Raw genomic sequence first — 14,373 nt, 5'->3', positions numbered from 1 at the left:
AGGAAATTAAAGGAGTACTAATTGGAAAAGAAGAGGTTAAATTACCCCTTTTAGAAGGTGATTTGAATCTATACCTAAGAGATTTCAAAAGTTCCACCAGAAAACCCCTAGAAATTATTAACACATTCAGTAAAGTGGCAGGTTACAAAATTAGTCTACAGAAGTCTGTAGCCTTTCTATAGACCAATAACAAGCAATCAGAGAAAGAGTATATGGAAAAATTCCCCTTCACAATAGCTGCAAAAAATAAATAAAATATCTTGGAATAAACCTGACCAAAACATTAAAGACCTCTACTGTGAAAAATTTAAACCTTTAAACAAAGAGATTGAGGAAGACATCAGAAGATGGACCTCCCATGCTCATAGACTGGAAGAATTAATATTGTGAAAATGATCATCCTATCAAAAGCCATTCATAGACTGAATGCAATGCCAATCAAAATCCCCATGATATTTGTCACAGAATTGGAATTAACCATCCTAAGATTCATTGGAAGCACAAAAGACCTCGGATAGCCAAAGCAACCCTGAGCACTAAGAGCAATGCCGGGGGGATTACTATATCAGATTTTAAGCTGCATTACAAAGCTATAGTCATAAAACAACATGGTACTGGCACAAAAATAGATCCGTAGATCAGTGGAATGTAATTGAAGACCCAAGTATGAGTACATGCAATTTCAGCCACCTAATATTTGACAAAGGGGCAAGAACATTCACTGGAAGAAAGACAGCATGTTCAGCAAATGGTTCTGACAAAACTGGATCTCCACATGTGGAAGAATGAAACTAAATCCCTATCTTTCACCTTGCCCAAAAGTTAATTCCAAATGGATCAAAGACCTCAAGTTTCAAGCCTGAAACTCTGAAACTGGTAGAAGAAAACATTGGCAAAAACCTACAAAATATATGTGTAGGAAAGGATTTTTTTTTAACCCGACATCAATTGTTCAGGAAACAAGGTCAAGAATCAACAAACAGGACCTCATTAACAGCAAATAGAAACCCACAGCATGAGAGAAAATCTTCACCAGCAAACTATCTGATAGAGGTTTAACATCAAGAATATACAACAAACTCAAAAAACAGAGAATCAAGACAGGAAGTAACCCAATTAATAGATGGGTTAAGGAGAGTTCTCAAAAGAAGTAAAGATGGCTAAGAAGCCTCTTAAAAGATGTTCAACATCATCAATAATTGGGGAAATGCAAATTTAAGCCACTCTAAGATTTCATCTTACCCCAGTCAGAATGGCTAAGATCAAGAGAACAAAGGATACCAAATGTTGGAGAGGATGTGGGGAAAAGGGAACACTCATCTACTGCTGGTGGGGCTGCAAACTTGTTCAACCCCTACGGAACACAGTACGGAGAGCTCTTAAAAAACTACAAATGAACCCACCATTTGATCCAGTTATACCACTCCTTGTCATATACCCAAAGAACTCATCCTATTGCAGAGACACTTGTACATCCATGTTTGTTGCTGCTCTTTTCACAATAGCTAAGAGATGGAAGCAACCTAAGTGTCCCTCAATTGATAAGTGGATAATGAAAATGTGGTTCATTTATATGATGGAATTTTACTCAGCAGTAAAGAAATTTGCAGGTAAATGGATGGAACTAGAAACTGTTATACTAAGTGAAGTGACACAGACTCAGAAAAAAAATCAACATATGTTCTCCCTCATATGTGGCTCTTAGAACCAAATCCTTATAAGTGAGTATGTATCCAGACATAACTATAGGAACCAGGATAATGGAAAGGAACCATGGATGTAAAGGAAAAGAAAGAACCTGAAAGAGAAGAACAGTAGGAAACAGGCCTTAATAAGGGAGATAAGGATAAAAACTGGGTTATTTTAAGGGAGGGGGGAGGGAAGGGTATACAAGGAACCTAGGGGATAAAGGGAAAGAAGGAGCTCAAGAGAGGCAGGACCATAGGAGAAGGGGATTAGTAAGGAAGAAAGGAAAATGGGGGCACCTTAATTGGGGAAACCATGATGGAGGGGTTAGGCAATGCGGGAGATAAATAATGCATGGCTAGTTTTAAAAACTAGAGGGAACCATATTAGTCCAACAACCTACTGACAAATTATACATAGCAGATCAAGAAATAGATGTCTAGGCAAGGTTTATCTGAGAACCATTGGTCTTTGCCCAAGGTTTATCTACACGACACACAGTAATTAAAAGTACCAGACTGGTGGAACTAACCTTCTTGAATGTTTAACAGCCATACTTGGAGGCCTATACTGATTTGGTCAGAAGGACATAAAAGACAGTTTTGGCTTCTTGCCCTCCTAGGTCGACTAGTTCCAGGGGACTATGAGCATCTCTCAAAATGTCCTGTACTTGTGGTGGGTTACCTGTCCTCTTGATCAAGGAAGCCAAGGAGACCCCATCCAATGGACTTGAACCAGTGTCCAGTCTACAAAGAGGAGGGTCAACACAGAGGAATTATTTCCTCCATGCTTCCAAGCGAAGCCAGCCATGGTCGAGCAGAACCTTTGACTTATCTTCACATAGGCTGAACTGGTAAAAGAAAGGAGCCAGGGGCTTCTCCCAAGCCCATGTGACCCCCCAAGGAACAGTTACTCAAATGACCTTAAGAGTAAAAACAAATTGGTTTAACTGGTCCAACTGTATGTCCTTAAACACCCAAAAGGAAAGTATAACCAAAGATTAAAGGGGCCAGTGTAATTTTTAAGAGTCCATATGTATAGCTTAAAGGCTATATTACAAGTAACAATGCCAGATAGGAGATACTTTCTTTTGAGTTGTTGGCCAGGGTGGCCCAAGGGACTCCTAGATAGTAACTCAGCGTAGAATGGGGAAAATAACAGCAGGCCCCAATCTTATCTAAAGGAATACTGAGAACTGATTGCTGCCAGATGAGGAACAGCTGACCTTCCTAAAACAAAGACCTCTAGATAGGCTGACTAGATTCACCAGATGGACAAGTAGTGGGGAAAGGCTGGAGGTGCCAATAACATAGTGGACAGTAGCAGGGATAACAGAGTATAAGGGCTCTAGTTGGGGGAGGCAGGTTATGGGAGGGTGCCATCTGGAAAGTGGGTATATAGTTGAATAAGATGGTTTGGGATGTTCTGTGTGATATACACAAAAAAAAATCAAGAAAAAAATGAATTATATTTGATGAGGAAGCATAAAAATTTACATCATGTTAATTAGTAGGGGTGATAAACATTACCATTGAAATCTACCCAATGACTTTATAGACATACAGAGGTGCGAAGGATCCAAGTGCAACCGATTATGACTAGTAATAATCAGATACGTGGAGATGAGCGATGCATGTGCTAACATCTCAGTGTTATTAGCAAATCAATGAATCGTTCTGTAAGAAACAATGTCTTATAGGGCCTATACTGAATTCAATATTGTATAACTGTGTTGATTCAACAGCGAACCTAAAAATTTTATAGCCACTTTTGGAAAGAGATGTATCTTTGCTTTGGAAACTGTTATTGAGTATGTTAATGCTGTAACAACATGCTTCTTCTAAAAAAAAAATTAAATGAGCCCTGTAACAACAACAACAAAATGATCAGTAAGGACAGACATCTATCTGCTCTCTCAGAAAGATTTCTGCAGGAGCCATGCCCACCTTTGTGGAACTCAGTACCAAAGCCAAAATGCCTTCTGTGGGCCTGGGTACCTTCCCCAAACCAAGTCAAGGAAGGTGAACATTGATGCCAGATAACGTCACATTGACTGTGTGTACGTGTATTATAATGAGAGTGAGGTGGGAGAAGCCATCCAAGAGAAGATCAAAGGGAAGACTGTGAATCGGGAGGTCCTTTTTATCATTAGCAAGCTGTGGCCCACCTGCTTTGAGAGAAAACTGCTGAGGAAACCTTTCAGAAGACCCTCACAGATCTGAAACTGGACTCTTTGGACCTCTGTCTTATTCACTGGCCACAGGGATTTCAGTCGGGTGGGGAAGGGGAGGAGTCATTCCCTAAAGATGACAAAGGCAATGTTCTCACCAGTAAAATAACATTCTTGGATGTCTGGGAGGTAATGGAAAAACTGGTGGATGAGGGATTAGTGAAAGCCCTGGGTGTCTCCAACGTCAACCACTTCCAGATTTGTTTCTGGAACAAACTTGAACTGAAACATAAACCAGTGACCAATCAGGTTTGAGTGCCACACATATCTCACCCCGGACAAACTGATCCAGTACTGTCACTCCAAGGGCATCATCGCCGCAGCCTACAGTCCACTGGACTCTCCAGACAGACCATGGGCCAAGCCAGAGGATCCTTCGCTACTGGAGGATCCAATGATTAAAGCAATCACTGCAAAGCACAAAAAAGCATCAGCCCAGGTTCTGATTAGGTTCTATATCCAGAGGAACATGGTGATGATCTCCAAGTCTAAGATGTACTCACATATATGTGATAACTTTCAGGTCTTTGACTTTAAGTTGGGTGGCAAGGAGATGACTATCATTCTCAGCTTTAACAGAAAATGAACGGCCTGTTTGCTACCTGAGAGCATCAATATGGAAGAGTTTCCTTACAATGCAGAATACTGAAGCTGCATCACCTGTTGAGATTGCTGAGTGCACCCCGGCCCCGCCCTCAATGATGTGCAACTCACTTCTCCTGAGTCCTATTTTAGCCATGGCTGTCTGACATCATGCTGTGCCTGCCTTGATTTAGGCCAAAATCTGGGTGATGCTTAATTTAAATCCTTGTGGTCAACCATGGGTAGACTGTTCTAGGGAAATGTGATTCAGAGAAGCAAATGACAATTTATTTCACAGATCTGATCTGACCAAATGTTTGTCAAACAGTAACTCTGATAACACTAAGACTGTAAAGACAAAATAATACAAATAACAGTAACAAAGAAGGATCAGTAAGATGACACTAGATGCCCTTGGGAATTAAAATAGAAACAAAACAATAACAACAAAACCTGTTCATTTGGAATGAACTAGAACAGTAGGAGGGGCATCAAATTATGAGTACAAGACCATAACATCTGACTAGAAGCAATTTGATTTGGAGGATGGTTAGTCTACACTGCTTAGAAGCACCTGGGTGGTTTAGTATGGTGGCTTTCTGTATGAAGTTAGCTGTGATGTGGTTCATTTGTCCCCGAGTTCCTCATGTCACTGTGGCTTGCAACCACAGAGGTAGATGGCAGCTCTTCAAAGCATGATGCACTCACTCTGAGGCCACATTGGTCATGGGTGTTAGGAAGAGAGAAGGCAGATGCATGGCTGAAGGTCATTTGTAAAACCAGTAAATACTGCCCCACATCTCTTAGCCCATCACTACTTAAAACATGAAGTTTTCTGCATCATCCTTCACTGAGTCAATCAGGTTTCTGTTGCTGTTGTTGTTATTATTATTATTTTTAGTTTACTCTTTGTGCTTTAACACTTGCAGTCAAAGAACATTCTGAAGAGTTGACAGCAGCCTCGGATTCTAAATGCTAAGGACACTGAGGGAAATTCTATTATGATCATTCTCATCTAGACAAAAGGACCCACAGGGTTGCTTTTCCTGTATCATTTTCTACAACATTGATGTCATCTGTTCAATGTAACATTTGCCAGGCATAGATAAAAACCAGCTTGCACTCGGTAGAGGGGAGAGGTAGACCTGTGGTGCTTGTCAGATAGGAAAGCACACAGAAAAGCTGAGTGACACATAGGGGGAGATAAAGATAAAGCAAATCTTTTTTTTTTTTAATGTTTTACTTATTTTTATTTTATGTGTATGAGTGGTTGTCTGCATGTATGTAAGTGCACCTGTTTTGTGCAGTCCCCACAGAGATAAGAAGAGGGCAACAGATCACATGTGGATGCTGGGAATCAAACCCAGGTCTTCTGGAAGAGCAACCAAAGCTCTTAGCAGCCCAAAATAAAGCAAATCTTAATACCTTTATAATGATGCCTAAACTCTGATCTGCCAAGAAATTCAAGCAACAAGCGTTGATTCTTCATTACTCTTCATCCTCATTTGGGCTCAGGATCAGCATGCAGATATACCACGGATTACAAATCTGATGTTAGAAGCTCTCAATAAAGTGTTTGGCCTTTGTTACTGGCTCTTGGGAGGTAGTCTCTGAATGCTTGGATTTTATTAGAGTAAGAGGACAGTGGCTTTGCTGCTGAGGGTCGTCCCTTGGACCTCACCTGACAATTTATGCTAATGAGGTGACAGAGGATGGGGAGTTGGCTGATCCAGAAAGATCAACCATGTGATTAGAGGATTGGTGTTTCAGGACCAAGTGAGAAGGGAGAATGCTAGAGGTTCCTTCCTTGTTCCTTCTTTCCTTCCCCGCCCGAGGTAGTTAACTTGACTATCAATTCATCTATTTTAGAATCACCTAAGAATCACACCTCAGGGCATGTCTGTGAGGACTGTTCCAGAGAGACTTAGCCGAGGCTGAAAGATTAACCTTGAATGTGCCTGCAGCACTACCCCATGACTTGAGGTCACAGACTGAATAACAAAGGAGAAAGTGAGCTGAGCACCAGTATTCATCTCTCTCTGCTTTCTGGTGTGGACATAATGTGACCAGCCACATCGCCACATCAGACTGCTGCCACCATGCTCTCCTCACCATGATACCATGAGCCAATAGAAACTCAAATCCCTCCTTCCTTCAGTTGCTTTGTCAAGTATCTGGTCATAGCAATGAAAAAGCAGCTGATACACTCCCTCTGTCCTAATTAATGTTACACACATTTTTATGACAGAAAACTCCTTATTGTAGATTTGTATTACTAATGCAGCTTTTATGATTAGTTCACTTCATTTTTGCCAAGGGCTTTATTAGATTCTTTTCTAAGGTGTATGGGTAGATGGCAGCAGATTTCCTTGGGAAAGGGACATTAAGAGGTCCCAGGATATATATGTAACATACACACAAGGCTAAAGAGAAAGTTGTGGCAGTGGGTGGGTCCTTCCTCCATTCCAAGCCTCTTCACACTTGGTCAAATGGGGCCAAGTAGCTGAATGATGTAAGAACTGAGACCTGTGGAATCAAGTAAGTCAACATACAGGTCTCACAATTCAAGCAACTTTCCTGGCCAGAGGGATTCCATGATGCAACTGATCAGTAGGACTTTTTCCTGACATTGTGCATCAGGATCCAGCACACGAACCTTCTGCCCAGCCCTCAGCAGCTCTGAGTTCATTCTTGCTTTGGGTCTTTGGGATTTTTTTTTTTTTTTCTGTCTCTGGAATGCTCTTTTCTCAGCGACTCACATGGTGGCTCCTTTGGTTGAACAGTTGACCTCATGTCTCTTCCTTCCAGGAGTATCTCTGGCTACTCTGGGAAATGCAGACCTCCCTTGCAGCACCATTCTGGGGTTTATTCCTTGCCTATAACTTGCTTTCTTTTCTTTAAAGCACTTTCTGCTTCAATTCTATTAGAATATACTTTGTTACACACGTTTTTTGTCTGTCCTTCTCTCAATGCACAACCCTATGATGACAGGGTTTTTATGTCTGATTTGCAGCAGGTCCTTGGCCCATAGAATCACAACTGGTAATTATTACTGAATGAGGGAATGAATGAAAACTACTCACCATGTGCTGCTCTTGTCATAGGAGACAGGAAAGCAACACCAAATGCATAAGATTCAATTTATTTTCCCGAAGGAACTGTGCAAACTGAGCTGTAGACACATGAAGGAGGAAGTCACCCATTTGTGTGGCATCTTCTGCTCTCGGGAGGTTCAAGGCCTGCACTTGTGTTCTCTTCTTCTAGAAACTTATGGGCTCAGCCCCTCTCAGACTTGAAGTAGCACCCCTATACAGCTGATTCTTAAATTGCTTTGTTCAATTTCAAAAACAAACATTAGTAAGTCTTTTCCTTTCTTTATTATTACTTTAAAAAGTTAACATTGTCTCCAAGAATGCATAGGATAGAAAACCCAAAGAAAGAAAACAAAACTTGCTGAAGAAATTAGTGAAATGTACAGGAAAATAAGATTGATGGCCTCTAAATTCACTAAATTTATACCAAAATATTAAGGATATCATAAATAGAAAAAGTACTTTTCATATTACTCTTAGGGCACACTTTTATCAGGATTGCAGCAAAAGTTATTGATAAGTTTGAAGCAAAGATATAGCTGTATAGTAACTAAAATTTACAGGAAATTTGATAGTATGTATACAATATGCCATAATTTAGTTTTAGTGTTCAAGACAGAATAACTACAAATGGTCAGTTGAGTGTCTCAGAAGAAAAAATACAGATATCAAAGAATATAAAGTAAATGAAAATTTATCAATTTAGCAGCAAATAAAAAGTCCCTAGGCTCAGTGCCAAGGAATATTCTTGGTTTGGAATTTGTTTAACACCCTAAAGATAACCAGGTACAATTCCTTTATAAGTACCATCCAATAGAACCTTTGAAATAGAGGATGTGCTTTAAGAGGATAATTGGCATTCCATCTGAATAGTCATTCTCTAGATAAACAGTTTGCACCACTTTCTATATAGATCAGAGAAGGTACAGGCTGTAGTTCAAGATGACACACACAGGATTTGTCATGGGGTTCTCTCTAGACCATAAGTGTCTAGATTGTTGCCATATTTACAACTCGTGTTGAGGATAACCAGGGCTAACACCCACTATTCATAAGGAAGCATCCTCATCGTTCTTAGGCTCAGATGGTTCAGTTGTGATTCAAGGCCCTTGTTTTGCATGGAAGCAGGATTCATTCTAACACTGATAAGGGACAGAATCTAGGTCTTACCAAGAGTGCACGTCCTCATTCCTTCATTCCATCCATATTTATGGGTATAGACTGTATCTTATTAAAAATAAGTTGTGAGCAAGAGTCTGCCTTTTTTTTTAAGGTGCTTGTGGCAAAAGGAAGCATGGCCCACATCACATTTCTATCCCAGGAGCAATGGGCTGAGCAGGTTCTGTTCCACCCTAACCCCAACTGGCAAACACTGAAAGTACAGGTGAAATGGAGCCTTCTAATTTGATCAATACACAGCTGATTTTGAAAGAAAACTTTATCATCAGATGAGTAAAGTCACAAGATCCCTGTGTTCTGGCTCTGGGCCTCCCACATGAGGACCCTGGCTCTGGGCCTCCCACATGAGGACAGGAGGCAGAAGGGAAAATGGGGCAGAAAACCAGACTTCTGGGAGAAATGCTCCTTCCATGTCTAGGAATACAGGAATCATTCTTCCCATTTAGGTCCCCAAGGGCCCAAGAGTGTGGATCATTAAATTATTGATGCTGTGGAATGTTTCTCCCACCTAGCTGCCTGCACCTGGGAGCAAGGGTCAGCTAGCTGGAGAGCCAACAATGACCTTTATTTCTGCCTCTGGGTTTGGAACATGGTAAAAGAGGGTGGTAGGAGAATGTAATGATAAATAAAAAACCCAAACCTGTGCCAAAGTCTGAATTTGCGTCATCCTGTGTTGTTTGGAGTCCTAGCCCATGGCAACTTTTACCAAGATAAACAGAGTCCAGTTCACTAAAAGCATAAAATGCAGTATGAAAGTAGGATAATAAAAATATATACCACTTGAAGTACAAGCACGGATAAGAGAGTCACTAATGCTTCCTGGAGGGGTTAAAGAAAGAGTTGATTTTGATCTGAGTATCAAAGGATGAGGAGGGATTTAGCAAGGTATAGGAAAGATTTTCAAAGATAATATTTCTAAGTATAAAGGCATATGGAATGTTCCAGAAGCTTCAGAGAAGCTCATGAGCTGAATGTGGAGAACTGGCAGATCAGAAAGCTGTGGAGGCAGGTACTGAATCGAGTCTTCTGTTTAAGCAATGTTATCAGCCTACTTACACAAAGAAGTTAGATTATAATAACTATTGGGAAGACTTAGGACATTCATGAAGTAATGCATACTGTCAGAAATAATACTGAATTTTGTAATTTAGACTATTTCCTGGACAACATTAATTTAAGTAATTGTACTATTTTTAAAAGCTCTCACATCATTTCTTTTCCTCTAGATGGCATGGTGACTTATTTTCCCAACTGTACTTAACATTGAGGAAACTTCTTATTTATTAAGACAACTCTCCAAAAGCAACAATATTTCAGCTCAGTTAAAAAATGGACCATAAAAGTGAACATATCTTGAGAACAGAAAGCTATGTTAATTAAAATATCATGAGTCAAATCATAATATGCAGGGCATAATGGCCCATTGAGCATTGTTGAGTGTAGACTATTTCTGCAAATGTACCTGTCTGAATTCAAAAATATTTGGTCACATCAGTGACAGAAATGCTGAATTCAGAGGGAAGAATCAATAAACATTGGGTCTTGTGAGAGTTAAAGTGGGTGTTTCAGATTTTAATATAAACAGAGGGATTTTCTTTTATACTAATTCAGGTCAAAGCAATCAAGAGAGAATGAAGACCTGGCCAACACCCTTGCAAACAGAATCAAGCTTGTGTTTGTCCATCTGAGTCTTTTCCCAGTCCGTCCCTTCATTTTGGGCACTCCTTCACTCACTGGCTTCTCATACTTTTGCCACCAGAACATGCTCTTTGAAAATGGTTTCACAACCATATTCATGTTGGAAGTGAGTCACTACTAGAGTTTACTGCATACTCATTCGTGCTTGCTGTGCAGTAGGGGACAGAGATCTTTTGAATTTCTTATCGCAGAACTTGAGGCATGAGCCAGCTGAGAGAGGAGGTGGATCTTGACTGGGGAAGGGTATTCCAAAAGCCCAGTATTCTATATTTAGTAATAATTTCCTGTTGTATCTCCTAGTTCAAAATTTGGTTCTGAATCCATATTTCAGAACACACTTGCTTATTGCTCTTTTCAGTCAGCATCAACAAAAATAGAAGTTGTTTTGAAGTGGCAAAATTTCAAATATCCTATGATTATTTCAACTTGATGGACATGGAACCATTATTGAATAATAGCCAGACTTAAATAATATCGGAATCAAAGAAATGTAAACCAAAGAAGATAAAGGCATAAATCCACATTTTTGTCCTAATAGACAGAGTCAGAATTCCTAGAAGACATTTCTTTACAAAATGACATTCATGAGCTATACTGGGCTAAGCATAGTAATTTTTTAAAAAGATTTATTTTTATTTATGTATACGTGTGAGCATGTGTGTGCGTGTGTGTGTGTGTGTGTGTGTGTGTGTGTGTGTATGTGTGCAGGTTCCTGAAGAAGCCAAAAGAGGGTGTCAGAGCCCCTGGAGCTGGAGTTTCAGGTGGTTGTGGGCCACCTGATGTAGGTTGTAGGTCCTGAACTCTGGCTCTCTGAAAGAGCAGCAAGTGCTCTTAACTGTTAAATCATCTTTTTAGGCCCCAAGTTTAGTGATTTATAAGCAGCTGGGCTGTTCCATCAAGTAATCATCAGTCAACATTACTTTGTCAAATGTTTGTTTCGTATACTGTAGTATTGTACATAGCACAATTTGATGTGGCTCCTCTCTTCTGCTTAGTAGAGAAAATTCTCATGAAATGGTAAATAAATTAAGGGGTAAATTATTTATTGCTGATAGAACTGATGGCTGAATATCCTTTCTGTCTTCCAGTGTTTTCTTTTATCTTCAGGACACAGTCCAAATTCCTTGTCATGTTTTAGGGAATGCTTTCTCAGTTGGTTCCTAGCAATTTTCCTGGGTTTATCTCTGGCACATCCTTTCATGAACTTAAAGCCTTAGTTCTATTCGTGTAATTTTCAGGATTTATCTTCTCTTTTTTGCACATCCAGGGCAATCATTTCTGCTTGAAATGCACTTCCTACTCTATTTCCTGAATTCCTACTCCTCCATTTGCAAGAGTCCTCCTTTGACACGTCTTCCTTATTCGCCACCTTTCATACTTCTCCTGTTTATTTCTAGTATATCTCTGTCTTACATTTCATGTTTTATTGAACTCAGTTTTATGCTTGTATGGATAAAGGTTTGAAGCTTGTTTATGGTTAAGTTCTTTTATAATGATTTTTGAAGAAATGTTTTATTTTTTAAGTTTGTTTTATGTGTATGAGTGTATTGCCTTCAGGTATGTTGTGCAATATGCCCATGGAGGTCAGAAGAGGGCTTTGGAGTCCCCTGGCACTGGAGTTACAGATGGTTGTTAGCCTTCATGTGGGTGCTGGGAATTGAACCTGGGTCCTCTGCAAGAACAGCCAGTGCTCTTAACCTTGAAGCCATCTCTCCAGCCTCTATGTTTATGTTCTTAATGCCTGATGTGAAACCTGAGCACTCAAGAATGATAATATATATTTATCGAGTGAATGCCAGTTCCCCAAGAGGGGTCAGCAGACAGTCAATTTTTTTTTCCAGTGGGTTAAAAGATTTGACTACAAAGAAAGAAATTTTGAGTGAAAGCACAAGAGGATGGAGAGAAACTACAAAGAAACAAGTGAGGAAAGCAAATTCACCAAGTCCCACAGCATGGTTTTTAAAATTTATTTTTACATCCATTTAATTTTATTTTATATATGTGAGTGTTATATCTCCATGCATGCAATGCTCATGGAAGCCTGAGGAGGGCGTAGGATCCCATGGAACTAGAGTTACAGATGGTTATTAGTTACTATGTGGGTGCTGGGAACTGAACCTGGGTCCTCTGCAAGAGCAGGCAGTGCTCTTAATTGCTGAGTCACCTCTCCAGTCCCAATAGTTTTATTTGTTTCTTTCTACAAAATTATCATTGTGGGATCCAGAGGTAACTGGAAATTGAACCCAGGGCTTCATGCATGTTAGGTCAGCACTCTACCACCCAGGTACATCCCTGACCCTCTTTCTAACAATATGTTTAAAGGTCAGTTTTTATAACTAGATACTTTAAAGAAAAGGAGAAAAGAATGTATTCATTTTGATAAATAATTTACATATTCTAAATGATCTATTTAGAATATGTAAATTATTTAAAATATCCTCCTAAATTTAGAGACGATTGTAAAGAATAATCTAAAGTTAGATATTTCCTTCTCAAATTTGATGTCAAGATGAAATCATATCCTATGTCCTGATGTTCCTAGAGGCTCTTCCCGAAAAATTACTGTTTGAGATTATGTAATATGATAAAATTCTTTTTTTTTCATTTAATCTTTCCTTAGTTCAGTGTGTGATTCTTTTGCCAGGAATGTTTGGATTTGACCCTCTGTGGCCCATTGTTGCTATATTTTGCCAGAGAAACTAGTTCTGAGTAACAGATTAATTTCAATCACCACATTCTGACTGTGTAACCACACCATGCATATGTCCAGTCATACCTGGCTAGAGCATGGCTCCCAACTAGAAAGAGCTGAGAAAGTAGAAACAAACTTAGGCTAGTGTTTGCTATCTTAGAGGATAAATTGGACAGTTGTCCTTTAAGCAACAGGAAATAATCTCAGTTGTCTCTTTGAACAGGATGAGCAATTATGATAGAATGTGACAATCAACTTCCAGATGGACTTTCTGCCCAGAGTCAGAGCTCAAAGTGGGTTGTAAAGGTTAGCAAAAATGTCTAAGAAAGATAGAAAGACTTGGGCTTGCAATTTAGGAGCTGTAAACAGCATGTCTTCTAAAAAGGGGAGTTTTAACTTCTGTATGTCATCCTGTAAATTCATGGACTCTCTTCTGGCAAAAATGTGTAATTGTCATACCTTACAGAGATCTGGCTATCCCTTACCTCATCCCTTAGAGATTCCATCTGATTGGAGCTTTTTAAAAAATAAATAATTTAGTGAGAATTTCATACATGCATATGAGGTGTTTTGATCAAGTCCATGCCCACTCCCTCCCCTCCAACTCCTCCCATATTTCCCCATCACTTTTTTTTCCTGATAACTTCATGTATTCTTTCTTCTTCTTTGATTGATTTATTTATTTTTATGGGGCTTTTGGCTACTCTAACATTCCCCACTGTAAAGAGGTAACCCTAAAATCTTTTAAGGATTAGATACAAGCTCCCAAACACTTTTGACATTTTTGGCCTTTGGAACAGAGTTGCTAAGATGCTCAAGGACATTTTGACCTTTAGCCAAGAAACTGGCTACTTTTCTTTGGGGTCTTTTTATCCTAACTGCTTAGCCAATTCCTACCCCTATTTTTATCACACCATCCTCTGAAGAGGTTACCCAAATTGCCAATAGTGAATAGGGACGCAGACCACTCTGGCTCCTTCCATGCTGAACATGGACGCAGGGTGAGGCAACTGGAGTACCCTTCAGTGAGTCTATCTAAAAGACTCCCAAATTGCATAACTCTTATCTGGGGTGGGGGGGTGTCCTTGAATCGTGAATAGGAGATATAAAGGAGAAGTTAAAAACAGGAGTAATTAGCATTACAAGTTCTAGACAAGGAACTAGAAAAAAGTCAGAACAGGGCAATTTTCAAATGTTCATATGAGAGTCCATTG

General features: G+C 39.6%; 1 protein-coding gene and 1 pseudogene across 1 annotated transcript in view; one reads left to right on the top strand and one right to left on the bottom strand.

Moving 5' to 3' along the window:
- Kcnb2 (potassium voltage-gated channel subfamily B member 2) overlaps positions 1-14,373 on the bottom strand; it is a 456,321-nt gene that overhangs the window by 224,528 nt on the left and 217,420 nt on the right. The gene's annotated exons all lie outside the window — the stretch shown is intronic.
- Positions 3,625-4,565, top strand: LOC103746612 (annotated as a pseudogene).

This window comes from Nannospalax galili, unplaced genomic scaffold (assembly GCF_000622305.1).
Source record: "Nannospalax galili isolate Female #2095 unplaced genomic scaffold, S.galili_v1.0 scaffold102, whole genome shotgun sequence".
Classification (NCBI taxonomy): domain Eukaryota; kingdom Metazoa; phylum Chordata; class Mammalia; order Rodentia; family Spalacidae; genus Nannospalax; species Nannospalax galili.
The sequence above is the reverse complement of the archived record's forward strand: the minus strand, read 5'-3'. Positions and strand labels throughout refer to the sequence as shown.